Here is a 14,613-nt window from a genome sequence, read left to right as displayed (position 1 = left end):
TTTGTTTTCTGTTTGTTCCCTCTGTTTTTTATTTCTTTTTTTCCTACTTTCTTGTAGGTTATTTGAATACTGTTTAGAATTCCATGTTAATTTACTGTAGTGTTTGTATGACTTTTTAATGGTTGCTGTAGATACTACATTGTATATTCTCTTCATTCCTCAAGGATATTTTTGCTGGTTGAAGAATTCTATGTTGACAGTTCTTTTTCTTTCAGCATTTGAAAAATATTGTACCAGTTCCTTTTGACCTCTATGGGTTTTGATGAGAAATACACTGACATTCTAATTGTTTTTCTCCTATATAGATCAAGGTAAAGGTTTCTTTCATGCTACTTTCAAGAATTTTTTCATTGTCTTTAGTTTTCATACGTTTGTCTATGCTCTCTCTTGGTGTGAATTTCTTTGGGTTTACACTGTTTGAGATTCCCAAATATGAGAACTTTTCAACCATATTGTTTTCAAATACTTTTTCAGCCCTGCTCTATTTCTCTTCAACTTCCAAGACTGAAGACATGAATGTTAGAACTTTTGTTATAGTTTCATAGATACCTGAGGCTCTCTGTTCATTTGTATTCAGTATATTTCCTTTATGTTGTTCAGATTTGGTAACTTTTCTTATTTTATCTTTTAGTTCACTGATTCTTTTTTTCCCCTCTCCTCCATTCTGCTGTTGAGCCCATCCATTGGCTTTTTTATTTCAGTTGTTATAATTTCAGTTCTGAGATTTCATTCTTTGTATCTTTTATTTCTTTGCTGAAACTATTTTTTAGATTTTCTGTTTTCCATTTGTTTCCGGTGTGTTAGTAAGTACTCATTGAAGCATTTTTATCATTACTGCTTTAAAATCCTTGTGAAATAATTCTTAAATCTGTGTCATTTTGGTATTGGCATCAGTTAATTGTCTTTTCTCATTCAAGTTGAGGTTTTCCTGAATCTTGGTATGAGAAGTGGTTTTCAGTTAAATCCTGGACATTTTGGGCATGATATCATGAGACTTTGCATTTTATTTTAATCATCTGTTTTAGCAGGCCTCTTTTGATATTGTCCTGACTGGGTGAAAGGGTGTTTTCTCATTATTGCAAAGTAAGAGTATAAGTGCAGGGTCGAATTGTTGGGTTATATGGTAAGTTGTTTGACTTTCAAAGAGGCTGCTAAACTTGCTGGCAAAATTTTACATTCCTACTAGCAATGACGTGAGCATTTCGTATGTTCTGCATTAATTCATCCTGTAGTCATTTCTGCAATAATGAAACTATTCTGTATCTGCACTCTCCCATGCCTTAGTCACTAGCCACTTGTGGCTGTTGAGCAGGTAAAATATGGCTAGTGCATCTGAGGGACTGAATTTTTATTGCAGTTATCAAGTCAGATTTAAATGGCTATATGTGCCTAGTGGTTACTGTATTGGATGGTGCATCAATATTAGCTCTATATCCTCACCAATATTTAGAATTGTTAGTCTTTCAAATTTTAGTTCTTCAATGAGTATTAAGTTCTTACTGTGGTTTTAATTGTTTTATGTGCATAGTGACCACTTAGTTTTTATAATGATGTTTTTAAAATAGCAGAAGTTTTTAATTTTGATAAAGTACAGTTTATCAGGCGACTAAGGTCCATAAAATGTCTTCCTGTGTTTTCTTTTTGAAGTTTTAAGATTTTACATTTTCTCTTAGGTTTATGGTATGTTTGAGTTAGTTTTTGTACATATACAAAATATGTGAAGTAAAGACAAAATTCATTTTCATTCCATATGAATATCCAATTGTTGAACTTCCTAACAATTGAATTACCTTGGCACCTTTAGGAATTAGTTGATTTATAGGTCTATTTTTGGGTTTTGTATTCTATTCCATTTTTCTATATGTTTATCCTCGGGCTATTACCAAACTGTCTTGATTGCTGTGCTTAATAATAATAATTCTATAAATCAGGGGTGCTTGTGTGGCTCAGTTGGTTAAGCATCCGACTCAATTTTGGCTTAGATCATGGTCTTGAGGTTTGTGAGATTGAGCCCTGCAACCAGCTCTGTGCTAGCAGCATGGAGCCTGCTTGGGATTCTCTCTCCCCTTCTGTCTCTGCAGAGCCTCATCCTCTCTGTCTGCCCCTCCCCCGCTTGCACGTGCTTTCTCTCTCAAGTAAACTTTAAAAAAAAGAGAAAAAATTCTAGAAATCAGGTATTTTAAGTATTCCTACTTTGTTCTTAATTTTCAAAATTATTTTGATCATCCTGTTCATTTGGATCTTCATACACATTTTATAATTAGTTTGTACATTTCTACAAAAAACCTCTGAGATTTTGATTTTAATTGAATTGAATGTATAGATGAATTTGGGAAGAATAGTCTTATTAATAATACTGAATCTTCCAATCCATAAATATGGTATATCTCTTCATTTATTTCAGTTTAGTTGGTCCTGGCAGTGTTTTGTAGCTTTCATTTTACAGGTCTTGTACATATTTTGTTAGGGATAAACCCAGGTGTTCCATGTTTTCGATTGCTATTATAAATGGTATTTAAATGTTTAAAACTTTCTAGTTGTTTTTTGATAGATATAAAAATATAATGAGTATATTATACACACACACACCCATATACCTTGTATTCTACAGTCTTCCTAATCACTTAATAGTTTTTGTATTTGTTTTCTAGATTCCTTAGGATTTTCTGTATAATCATGTCTCTTATAAAGATATCTTAACTTCTTCCTTCCCCATCTTTATGCTTTTCATTTCTTTTTTTTGCCTCATTACACTAGCTATGAACTGCAATGTAATGTCGAACACAATGTTTATTATTTATTATTATGTCAGTATTTTACAGATGCCCTTTATCAAATTAAGGTAGTTCTAGACTATTCTGAGTTGTCTGAAATTTTGTTATGAGTAAGTGTGGAAATTTGTTAAATATTTTTCTGTGTTTATTGAAATGATCATATTGTTTTTCTCCTTTATTCTGTTAAATGATTAATAACATTGATTTTTTAAAAATGTAAAATCAACCTTGCATTCTTTCTTATGTATTGCTGAATTTGACTTGCTATTTTGTTAAAGATTTTTGCATCTATGTTTGAGAGAGATATTGATGTATACTTTTCTCATAATGACTTTTTCTGGTTTGGGAATCAATCTAATGCTTGCTGGCCATATAAAATCAGTTTGAAAATGTTCCCTCCTCTACTTTCTAGAAGAATTTATGTAGGATTGGTATTACTTCTGTCTTTATATGTTTGATGGAATTCACCAGTGAACCATTTGACAACTGGAGTTTTCTTTGTGGGAACATTTTTAAAGTACGTATTTAATTTCTTGAATAGATGTAGGGCTATTTAGGTTATCTGTTACTTCCTGAGTCAGTATTGGTAATCTGTCTTTTAAAAAATTTGTCCATTTCATCTTAGTTGTCAAATTTATTGGCATGAGATCATTCATAATAGTCTCTTGTTTCGTCAGTGTCTCTAGACTCTTAAGTAATGTTTCCCCTTTCATTCCTGATATTGATGATTTCTGTATTTGCTCACTCAGTGTAGCTAGAGGTCTGTCAGTTTCGTTGATTTTTTTTTTTTTCCCCCCACAGAACCTGTTTTTGGTTTCATTCAACTTTCTCTGTTTTCAGTTTTCTATGTTATTGATTTCTGTTCTCTGTTAGTGTCTACTTATTTTGGTTTAATTTGTTCCATTTTTTTGTAGCTTTTTATGGTGGAAGCTTAGGTCATTGGTTTTAGGCCTCCCCTTCCCACCCCCAAATATAAGCATAGAAAACTATAGATTTCCTCAAAGCACCTTTTTATCTGCATCTCAGAATTTTGATAGGTTGGGTTTTCATGTTCATTCATCTCAAGATATTTTCTGATTTCCTTTGTGATTTCTTCTTTGGTCCTTGAGTTATTTTTGAAGTAGGTTGTTTAATTTGTAAATGCTTGAAAATTTTCCAGATATCTTACTGTTACTGATTTCTAATTTAGTTCCACTGTGATAAGGGAATGGGCTGTGTATAGTTTTGATTCTTTGATTTATGTATTTATTTAAAAATTTTTTTTTAACATTTATTCATTTTTGAGAGACAGAGTGTGAGTGGGAGAGGAGCAGAGAGAGAGGGAAACACAGAATCTGAAGCAGGCTCCAGGCTCTCTGAACTGTTAGCTAGGAGCCCGATGCAGGGCTCAAACTCATTGACTGCAAGATCATGACCTGAGCTGAAGTCGGACACTCAACTAACTGAGCCACCCAGAGGCCCCTAGTTTTGATTCTTTTAATTGTTAAGACTTATTCTTGGCTCAGCTGGTGGTCTGTCTTCCTAAATGTTTCATAGGCAGTATGAAAACTTATATTTTGCTCTTGTAGGTTGGAGTGTTCTATAAATATCAATTCAATTGAGAGTACTGTTCAAATCTTTATCATTGCTGCACTTCAACTGTACCTATTCTTCCAGTTACTGAGAGAAATGTTGATGTCTCCTACTGTATTTGTATACTTTTTTCTCTGCTTAGTTCTGTCAGTTTTTGCTTCATGTATTTTGTAGTTCTGATAGCCTATACATATATATTTAGAATTATTCTATCTTCTAACTAAAAAAAAATGTCTATTTTGTGTGTGTGTGTGTGTGAGAGAGAGAGAGAGAGAGGAGAGAAAGAGCACACAAGCGAACAAGGGAGGGGCAGAGAGAGAGGGAGAGAGAATCCCAGGCAGGAGAGAGAATCCCAGGCAGGCTCTGTGCTGCCAGATAGGCTCCATCCCACAAATGGTGAGATCATGACCGGAGCCCAAATCAAGAGCTGGATGCTCAATCCATTGAGCCACCCAGGCACCACTCCCCCTACCACCTTTTCTTTTTGAATTTTTTCTGTAAGTTTGTTTTTGAGACAGAGATGCTAGTGGGGGGCGGGCAGAGAGTGAGAAGGAGTGAGAGGCACAGAATGAGCTGTCAGCATAGAGCCTGATGTGGGGCTTGAACTCATGAACTGTGAGATCATGACTGAGCTGAAGTCAGACACAGCCAACCTCATGAGCCACCCAGGCTTCCCTCTTTTTTAATTTTGAGGGAGGAGGGGCAGAGAGAGAGAGAGAGAGAGAGAGAGAGACAAAGAGAATCAATCCACTCAGCACAGAGCCTAACACAATGCTCCACACCTGGCTCCACCTCGCAACCCTGGGATCATGACCTGAGTTGAAATCAAGAGCCAGACGCTTAACCAACTGAGCCACCCAGGCGCCCCCGTAGAATTATTTTATCTTCTAAATGAAGTTTACCCTTGATTATTGTGAAATGTTCCTCAATATCTTTGATAATATTCTTTGTTTTGGCTTTTGTATTGTCTGATATGAATATGGCTATTCCAGCTTTCTTAAGATTTTGGTTTACATGGTATATCTTCTTCCATGCTTTTAATCTATTTCCTTATTTTAGTGTGGGATTCTGATAGCATATCAATATATGCAATATATATTGATCTTGCTTTTTTATCTGGTTTTTAATTGGAATATATAGAGAATTAACATGTAACATATTTATTAATGTGGTTGGATTTAAATCTATCATCTTGCTGTTTGTTTTCTATTAACCCTTCCTTTAAATTAATTATACTTTTCCATTTAATCTTCCCCGTTGGCTTATTCCCCTACTGGCTTATTGTTTGTTTTACCTTTTTATTATTTTTTCTTAGTTGTGCTCTAGGATTTATACGATGCCTCTTTAGGTTACTACACTCTGTTATCAATTATATCACTTCTCATATAACGTAAGACCTTTTTTCATTGCCTTGTGGTCATTTTTTCTTTCTGACCTTCACTTAAAAAAAATTTTTTTTTAAAGTAACATCTCTACCCAATGAGGGGCTCAAACTCAATGACCCCAAGATCAAAAGTCATATGCTCTACCAGCTGAGCCAGCCAGGCACCCCAATGTGTCTTGAAGTTCACTAATCTTTTTTTCAGCAATGCATGTACTGTTGCTTGTCTCATTCAGTGAAATTTTCATTTTGGGTATTTCTCTCTTCACCATGTTCCTGTTTTCATTCTTGAATATGAAGCATACTTGTAATAGTCCTTTCAATGCCTTTGCTCCATGAATTACATCATGCTTGTTATTTCTAGGTCTTTTTCTGTTTACTGCTATTTTTCTGGTTTATGTGTCACATTTTCCAGCTTCTTGGGCCAGTAGTTTTTATTTTGCTTTATTTTAGTTAGTTTAGTTTAAAGTAGGCTTCACGCCCAGCACAGAGCCCAGTGCAGGGCTTGAACTCACGACTCTGAAATCAAGATCTGAACTGAGATCAAGAGTTGGACACTTGACCTACTGAGCCACCCAGGTGTCCCCTTTGTCCACTAATTTTTAATTGAATGACAAATATTTGCAAATTTTACATGTTGTGTTCATGATTTTGTGGCATTCATTTAAAGAGTATTGGACTCTTTCCTGACAGGCATTATAAATCACATATTAGTTTGATTGTTTTCTAGGCTTTCAAGCTTCTTTCAGGTGGGATTATAGTAGCTTTTATTCTAGAGCTACTGTCCCCCTCCATCTGTGGTGTGGCCTTTCTGGGGTCACAACTGCCTTGTATATTCAATGAGGGAACTTGTTGAAATCTTGACCCTCTTTCAGCTCTGAGAAGGCTTTGTCTTACTACTCCCTGGTAACTTTCTTTCCTTAGAAATTCTTGTTGGCTGGTCTAAAGAAATTTTACCCTTCTCATCCACAGGTTTTTATTTAGCTAAATACTCTAGGGAACTCTCATTTAAATTACTGGAACTCTTTCTTCTCTGGAACTCTGCCCCATAAATTCTAGCCACCTTGGCCTCCTTGTACTTTTTTCTCTATCTCAAGTCACCAAGATTGCCAGGTTCTGTCTGGGTTCCTCCTCCCTGCTGCTCAGGAGTGGTAAATTGCTTCTTGGCTGAGAGCCTTGGGTGATGGTAGGGCTTGCCTTGTTTGCTTCTCTTTTTTCAAGGATAACAATCCTGCACTGCCTGTATCTGAAAATAGTCCTTTCCTATATTTTACCGTGTTCTAGTTGATTGCATTGGGGGATTATTCTAGACTGCTTAATCCCTCATGGTCAGAAATGGAAGTTGAACCATTCTAAAATAAATTTTAATACTTAACACCTTTTAAAACTTCTGAAGTTCTCAAGCAATTATTTTTTTTTACCCAGTGTTTAACCATTGATTTCACTTTTCCTCAGTATTGTTATTAATGATCTTGTATCAACTGTAGGAATGTTTATTTATTTTACAATTCAGAGTCCGTTACAAATTTTAAATCAGAACCTGACCCAAGGAAATGATTTATCATACCTCATAAATTTCACAAATTAGGAAAATGAATTTTTGATTATGTAAAAATTCTCTCAATATTATGGGATGGTCTTTTTATTTTTTATTTTTCTTCATTTTATTTTTTTACTAAAAAAATTTGTTTAATGTTTATTTATTTTTGAGATAGAGCGAGCAAGCACAAGCGGGGGAGGGGCAGAGAGAGAGGGAGACACAGAATCCGAAGCAGGCTCCAGGCCCTGAGCTGTCAGCACAGAGCCTGATGCTGGGCTTGAGCTCATGACCTGAGATCATGACCTGAGCCAAAGTCGTATGCTTAACTGACTAAGCCACCCAGGCACCCTTGGGATGGTCATTTTAAATATAAAATTATTATTTAACACTTAAGTAGAAACATGAAAGACTAATGGACTGATGAATAAATCAGTTGATGTAATGTTTTAAAATATAAATTCTATCATTGTAGAGTATAAACATGTTCGGTATACTTTAGTCAGGAACTGTCGAACATTATCTATAAAGAGCCAAATAGTGTATATTTTAGACTTTGTGGGCCACATGGTCCCTGTCACAGCAACTCAACTCTGCCTTTGTAGTATAAAAGCAGCTATAAACAGTATATTAAAAATGAGCTGGCTGTGTTCTGATAAAACTTTATTTCTAGACAACAAAATTTGAATTTCATATAATTTTTACATCTCAAATTTTAGCATCTTTTGACCTTTTTCCCCAACTGCTTAAAAATGTAAAAGCTATTCTTACCTTGTGGGCCTTACATAAGCAAATGGCTGGCTGGTCGCATTTGGCCCAAGGGTCATGGTTTGACAGTCCCTGCTCTAAATGATTAAAAAGCTCCCAAGTAAGTTGTAGGATTCTTAGCAGACTGTAATGTTTTAATTCCAAGTGACATTTTTATTTGAACTGTTGTCTACTATTAAATAGCAAAGTAAACAAGATCACACAATACTGAGCCGATGGTGCTTTGACAGATTTTTGGTGTCACAGGTTATATCAGAGGTTCCTTGGGCATTTTGCATAGTTAGAAAACTAAGTTAAGAATTTAAAATAAACATTATTTTATTGTTGTCATTATATAAGAATTAATAAATAGGTTTAAAATCAGGACAATTTTCACATTTTTAAGGAAGTATACCTGACGTGTGCAATAGGTGAATCTATATGTTAGTTTCAGGTATACAACGTAATGATTCTATATTTGTATATATGGCACAAGGACCACAATAAGTCTAGTTAACATCCATCACCATACATAGTTGCAGAATTTTTTTCTTGTGTTGGGAACTTTTAAGATTTACTGTTAGCAACTTTCAGATATGCAATACAGTATTATTAACTATGATCACCGTGCTGTACATTACATCCCTATTATTTATTTATTTTATAACTGGAAGTTTGTACTTTCTGATCATGTTCTTTGAAGGGTGTAGTAATCAAGAGATTTTTCTCACAAATTCTTAATTGTTTGGATAAATTAGAAACTTTTTTCCATGAACATTATAAGCTTATTTCTGTCTTTTGACATGTATATCCTCTGTCTAGAACATTCTAAATCATTCCATGTTTGGCTCATTTCTTTCAGTTGTAACTTGAACATCATCTACTGAGAAGCCTTCCTTGATGCACTATCTAAAAGTATCTACACCTTCCTAATCTCTCTCTAATACCCAGTTTTATTTTCTTCAGAGCATTTACACTATCTGAAATTAGTTTATTTATTTATTTGTCTCTTTCTGTATTACAATGTAAAATCTGTGAAAGGAGATCTTGCCTCTATTATTACCTCTATCTCTAGAACAGTGCATTTCATTATGTGGTTGGAAAGATGAATAAATGGAAATATCTCTAATGCATGATTTGTAGAAATATTCGGTATGCTAACATGTATTGTGAATTGCTAAAAACGAATATAATAACTTTACCCCAATTTATTTCACTACAGAACTACTTCCTCTTTAAGCATATAGCTGTATTAGCCTTTCACTGAAAACATTTTGGAAATGTAATAGGGTTTATTGATACATTTAACTTTTTCTTTTTAATTTGTAATAATTTGAAATTACACACCAGTTGTAAGAATAATTTTTTCCTGAATCATTTGAGAGTAAGATAAAATTATCACAATCAAGAACTCAATATTGATAGGTTAGTAACATTGAATCCACAACCCCATTCAAGTCATACAGGTTGTTCTGGAATTCAGTGGTGAAAATCCCTAACATTTGCATTTGTATTCTTTTTAATTCCTTGATTCATCTTTAAATTCACATGTGTAGAGGAGATGCCATAGAGCCTAGTGGAAAGTGGTATTTGAGGTGATATTTCTAATCAGATTTGGAGTTTGAGTCCTATTAGACACATTCGGATTTTTGTTGGAATCTTAGAAGGGTCCTTCCTGTCTTAGAAGTAACGACTGTAAGGCCTAAGGGATTTATTCTAGGATGGAGGACAAAGTTGAAGCATACCTTCCCTAAAACCAACCATCCACAAGTTCAAGATGATCAGCCAGTGTTTAAACTTCCTATTAGAAGAAAAATCAATGCACTTCAAAGGAAGGTAACAAAACACAGAGTTTCTATATCATATCATCCATATTGTCCAGTATACAATCAAAAATTATCAATCATGTGGGGCGCCTGGGTGGCTCAGTCGGTTAAGCGTCCGACTTCGGCTCAGGTCATGATCTCACGGTCCGTGAGTTCGAGCCCCGCGTCGGGCTCTGTGCTGACAGCTCAGAGCCTAGAGCCTGCTTCAGATTCTGTGCCTCCCTCTCTCTCTGGCCCTCCCCCGTTCATGCTCTGTCTCTCTCTGTCTCAAAAATAAATAAACGTTAAAAAAATTTAAAAAAAAATTATCAATCATGTGAAGAACTAGGAAAATATTATCCATAGTTTAAAAAAAAAAAAGGAGTCAATCCAGATGTTAGTTAAGTGACAATACCTTTAAATGAGCTATTATAAATATGGTCAAGAACTTAAAGGAAAAGGAGGACATAATGAAGGAAAATACAGACTTTCTCTGCAGACAGAAGTAGAAACTATTTTTTTTTTAAATAAAAAGGGAATTATAGAACTGGAAATACAATACCTGAAATTAAAAATTCACTCGATAGATTTAATGGCAGATAAGAGATGACAGAAGAAAGGGCCTTGATAGATCAGTAGAAATTATCATATTTGAAGAACAAAGAGGAAAAAAGATTAAAACAAAACAAAACAAACAAAAAAACCCAACCAAACAGAACCTTGGTGACCAGTGGGATTATAAGCAGTCAAACTTATGTATATTGAAAACCAACATGGAAAAGAGAGAAGATGGAACAGAAATTTTAAAAAATAGACTGAAAATTTCTCAAATTTAACAGAACACTAATTTGCAGAGCCAAGAAGTTCAGTAAACGTTCCCCCCACCCAAAGTAAATGAAAACTAAATCTAGACACATAATATGGTTACACTCCTGAAAACCAAAGATAAAGAGAAAATCTTGAAAACAAAAGAAATAATATTAATGACTGCTGACTTATCAGAATAATGGAAGCCAAAAAAACTATGGAATGGTATCTTGAAAGAGCTGTAAGGAAGAAAGAAAACCTTTCAACGCAGAATGCTATACTTAACATAAATGTTATTCAAAAATGAAGGTGATTCAAAAAAATTAGACGATTCATTGTCAGCAGACTTGCTGTGTAAGAAATAATTAAAGTTTTTAAGCTGAAGTGCAGTGATATCAAATGGAAAGTCTGTTCTACAGGAGAACTGAAGACCGCAAAGAATGATAAATATGAAAAAATATCTTATTTTTTCTTCCATTACTGTTTTTTTTTTTTAATTTTTTTAATGTTTATTTATTTTTGAGACAGAGAGAGACAGAGCATGAACGGGGGAGGGTCAGAGAGAGGGAGACACAGAATCGGAAACAGGCTCCAGGCTCCGAGCTGTCAGCACAGAGCCTGAGGCAGGGCTCGAACTCACGGACCGCGAGATCATGACCTGAGCTGAAGTCGGCCGCCCAACTGACTGAGCCACCCAGGCGCCCCTTCCATTACTGTTTTTAAAAGAAAGCTGACTTCTTTTTTTTTTAACTGACTTCTTAAAAGTTAAAACCATTTTATTATGGGTTTATAATATAAGTAGAATAACATGACAACCATTAACAAAAAGGGTTTGTAGTAAATGGAATTATACTACTACAAGTTTCTTATGCTTTGCATGATATTTAGTATTAGCTTTAAACTGTGGAAATTTGAGGGTGCATATTATAATTCTTAGTGTCACCCTCCCCCAGCACAAAGAATTATAGAGCAATTAAAGTAAAACATTACAAATATTTGATTAACTGAAATTGAGGCAGGAAAAGGTAGGAAAGGAACAAAACAAAAAGCAGAAAAGAATAGAAATAGAAATTGGTAGCTTTGAACTCAGTCATTTCAATAATCACATTACATGTTGATAAACTCAACTCTCCAATTAGGAGTTAGAGATTTTCAGACTGGATAAAAATATAAGACCCAACCCTATCCTGTCTACAGATTGCACATATAAACTGTTAAGATTTGATTAAACACTGTTTATGTCTCTTTGTCTCTTACATTGTTGGATAAGTGTTAATGGCTATCTTATGATAGAATACCTACAAGTCCAAGAATAAATGATTAAGAAAAAATAACTAAGGGGGCCGAGAGGACAAGAATGCAGATGGATTATAGAAGGATAGTAGAACACTGTTTTAGGAGAGAGTGAGGAAATTTAGGTGTTCATTTCAGTTTTGCCACTGGCCAAACACCTACCCTTGGAAAATCACTTTTCTATTACGATGTACTTTTCTAGGTTACCAATATTTGTATACCCATGTGTTCAATTTTTTCCCATCTTCAAGTTTCACAGTTAAAATTGGCATAAATTGCATTTTTCTTCTCAAAAGACTCATTTAATAATGGAAAGAAGATGGAGTGATTTTGCCACTGTGTGTGTTATCCTGGGCATCATTATTTCATCTGCATATTGGTTACATATATACATATACATATATATATTCTTGGTAATATTTCTCCTACACACTGCTTAATGTTATTTTGTACCACATGAAGAGGAGATATAAGCACTGTGAGAACATTGGGTGGTCCTTTGATCATGGATAATCCAACTGTGTTGGAGTTTGATATTGTTTGATATGGTGCACAAATGAAAACTCCTGTTTCAAAATACCTTTCTGTTCTAAGCATTTATTGAAAGGTTCAATTCTGTATTATGTAATCACAATCAGGAATCATTTAAAAGTAATTGCATTTATCTTTCTCTTTCTACTTAACTCTTAGAGTTATTTTCCTTATATTTGGTGTTATATAGAAAACAAATTAGAGGTTGTGCCAGTTTGAAAATACATATAATTGGTGCTCCAGAGTCAGAAATAGATAGGAATTTATTCATTTAATTTTAGGTGATTTCCTGTATGCCAAATTATAAATATATTTCATACTTGAGCCTAAAGTAAACTGCAAAGTAGCTAGAAACATTTTTGCATTTGGAGATACTTACTTTCATATTTTACAAAGGCTGTATCAGAATTAGACATTGATACTTTTAGAATTGGGTTCTTATAAAGATGAAGTTGGGTTTAATATTTCTCATTCAATTAATGCTCTTACATTTGGCTCCTACATAGCTCAGAACAGGTGTTCAAAGACAATCACATGAAATCCTAGTGAGTTTCAAGTACATCGGTGCTAGTTTGAGTCTTATAAATTACTTGGGTCTTAGGTATGACATAGATTGTTATTGAGGGTATAGGATTCTGTCCATGCCTCCACCTAAGTAAGGAAGTTACTTCTTAAATGAATAAGACTAATTATAACCGTTGACTGAGAGTGAAATTAAGAATATCTTAAAGGAAAGAAAAATGTCTAGTATATTTAAAACTAGTTTATTCTCCAATTTAGCTTTATTTTATTTTTCTCTCTTGCAGTAAACATTGCTGTCTTCTGAAAATAAGTTAAGGAATGAGAGGCAAGGAAGAAAGTACATTCATCCTGGAAGGACCCAAAGCACTTTGAAACTGTAAACGAATGTAATGATAGCTGCTAAAACCACCTTTGTCACCATAATGGATGAAGAACTGCAAATTTAAACGGTAACCAGAATTTTCATATAGTGTTACACTTCCACCAAGAACTTTTATAGAACTTGAAAGGATTTCTTTTTAAATTTAAATATTTACCTTACAAATACCAAAGTATAGATAAAGCTGATAATTTTATGACTTATTTAGCATAGTCAGGTCTTTGTTTTGGCCCTTAATGTTTGGCCTTGATATCGCTCAAAAGAATTGTTTTTTTCCCCCAGGTTATGAACTTCTTAACTTAGAAACAAATAAGCTTATTTGAGTAGAAATATAGCATAGTACTAGTATATTTATAGGTCCATTCTTGACCAAGTACTTTTCCTTTCACAGAAACAGCTCAGGCAACATTAAGTGGTAGCATGCTATCACATATGCAGAGGTTTTGTAGTCTTATTTTCTGAACTTTATTTCATGTTATTTTTTAGTTTCCTTACTTGGTGTCTGATCTCTTGATCTTTTTGCCTTCATATCTGACATCTTCTTTTTATTTAATCATTATTCTCTCCTTTGCCCATCCTTCTCAGGAATTTAGAGTTGTAAAAACAAACAAACAAAAAAAGAAACAAGAATCCAGAGTAGAAAAGAAGGAAAAAAACTGGAAAAAATTATAAATTTATTTCTTCTTGTAAAATTACAAGGACTATTATATTTTAAGTAGAGTGGAAAGCAACTGTAGAAAGACTTAAGGTTCCTTGTCAGTCTTCTTAAATCTCCTTGATCTTCAGCCATAATTGTTTCAGTGCGTTTTGTAAGATTCAAATGTTTGCTAATTTTTAAAAAGCATCCTAGTGAACATTTAGAAATGTAATTCATTGGAAGTGTACTACTTTGATTTTGATGGATAATCATTTGTTTATTTGAGTCACTATATCTTGGTAGTAAATGGGTACAGTTGACTAAAACTAAGTCCCTCTGGTAAAGTGCAGATGTGAAAAATCAATCAATTGCTAGTCCTAATAATTCTAAGGAATACAAGGCCTGTTTCAAGAGAATTATTCAAACTGAGAAATGTAACCCAGGATCAATATATTCTTTCAACTATATACTAACATTTATAAAGTGTTATTTTGGTCAGACATTACTCCAAGAAAGAAGGTTGTTCCTCATGTTTTCTTTGTTTATAATTCTGCTTTACTTCTAAGCTACAACATAACCAGGTGTTATTTTTATTTCTTTTAACAATTTTATTATGAAAATTTCTAAG

General features: G+C 34.0%; 1 protein-coding gene across 15 annotated transcripts in view; it reads left to right on the top strand.

Annotated features, from left to right (window-relative positions):
* The window catches only part of PEAK1 (pseudopodium enriched atypical kinase 1), a 370,979-nt gene that overhangs the window by 196,931 nt on the left and 159,435 nt on the right, over nucleotides 1-14,613 (top strand). For all 15 annotated transcript variants that reach the window (XR_006203423.1, XR_006203424.1, XR_006203422.1 and 12 more), the window contains one exon: nucleotides 13,254-13,418. The gene's annotated coding sequence lies outside the window, so the exon portion shown is untranslated. The remainder of the gene's footprint in view (nucleotides 1-13,253; nucleotides 13,419-14,613) is intronic.

Source organism: Panthera leo, chromosome B3, assembly GCF_018350215.1.
Source record: "Panthera leo isolate Ple1 chromosome B3, P.leo_Ple1_pat1.1, whole genome shotgun sequence".
In the NCBI taxonomy this organism is placed as follows: Eukaryota; Metazoa; Chordata; class Mammalia; order Carnivora; family Felidae; genus Panthera; species Panthera leo.
Note: the sequence above shows the minus strand (reverse complement) of the source record. Positions and strands in the feature narration are given on the sequence as shown.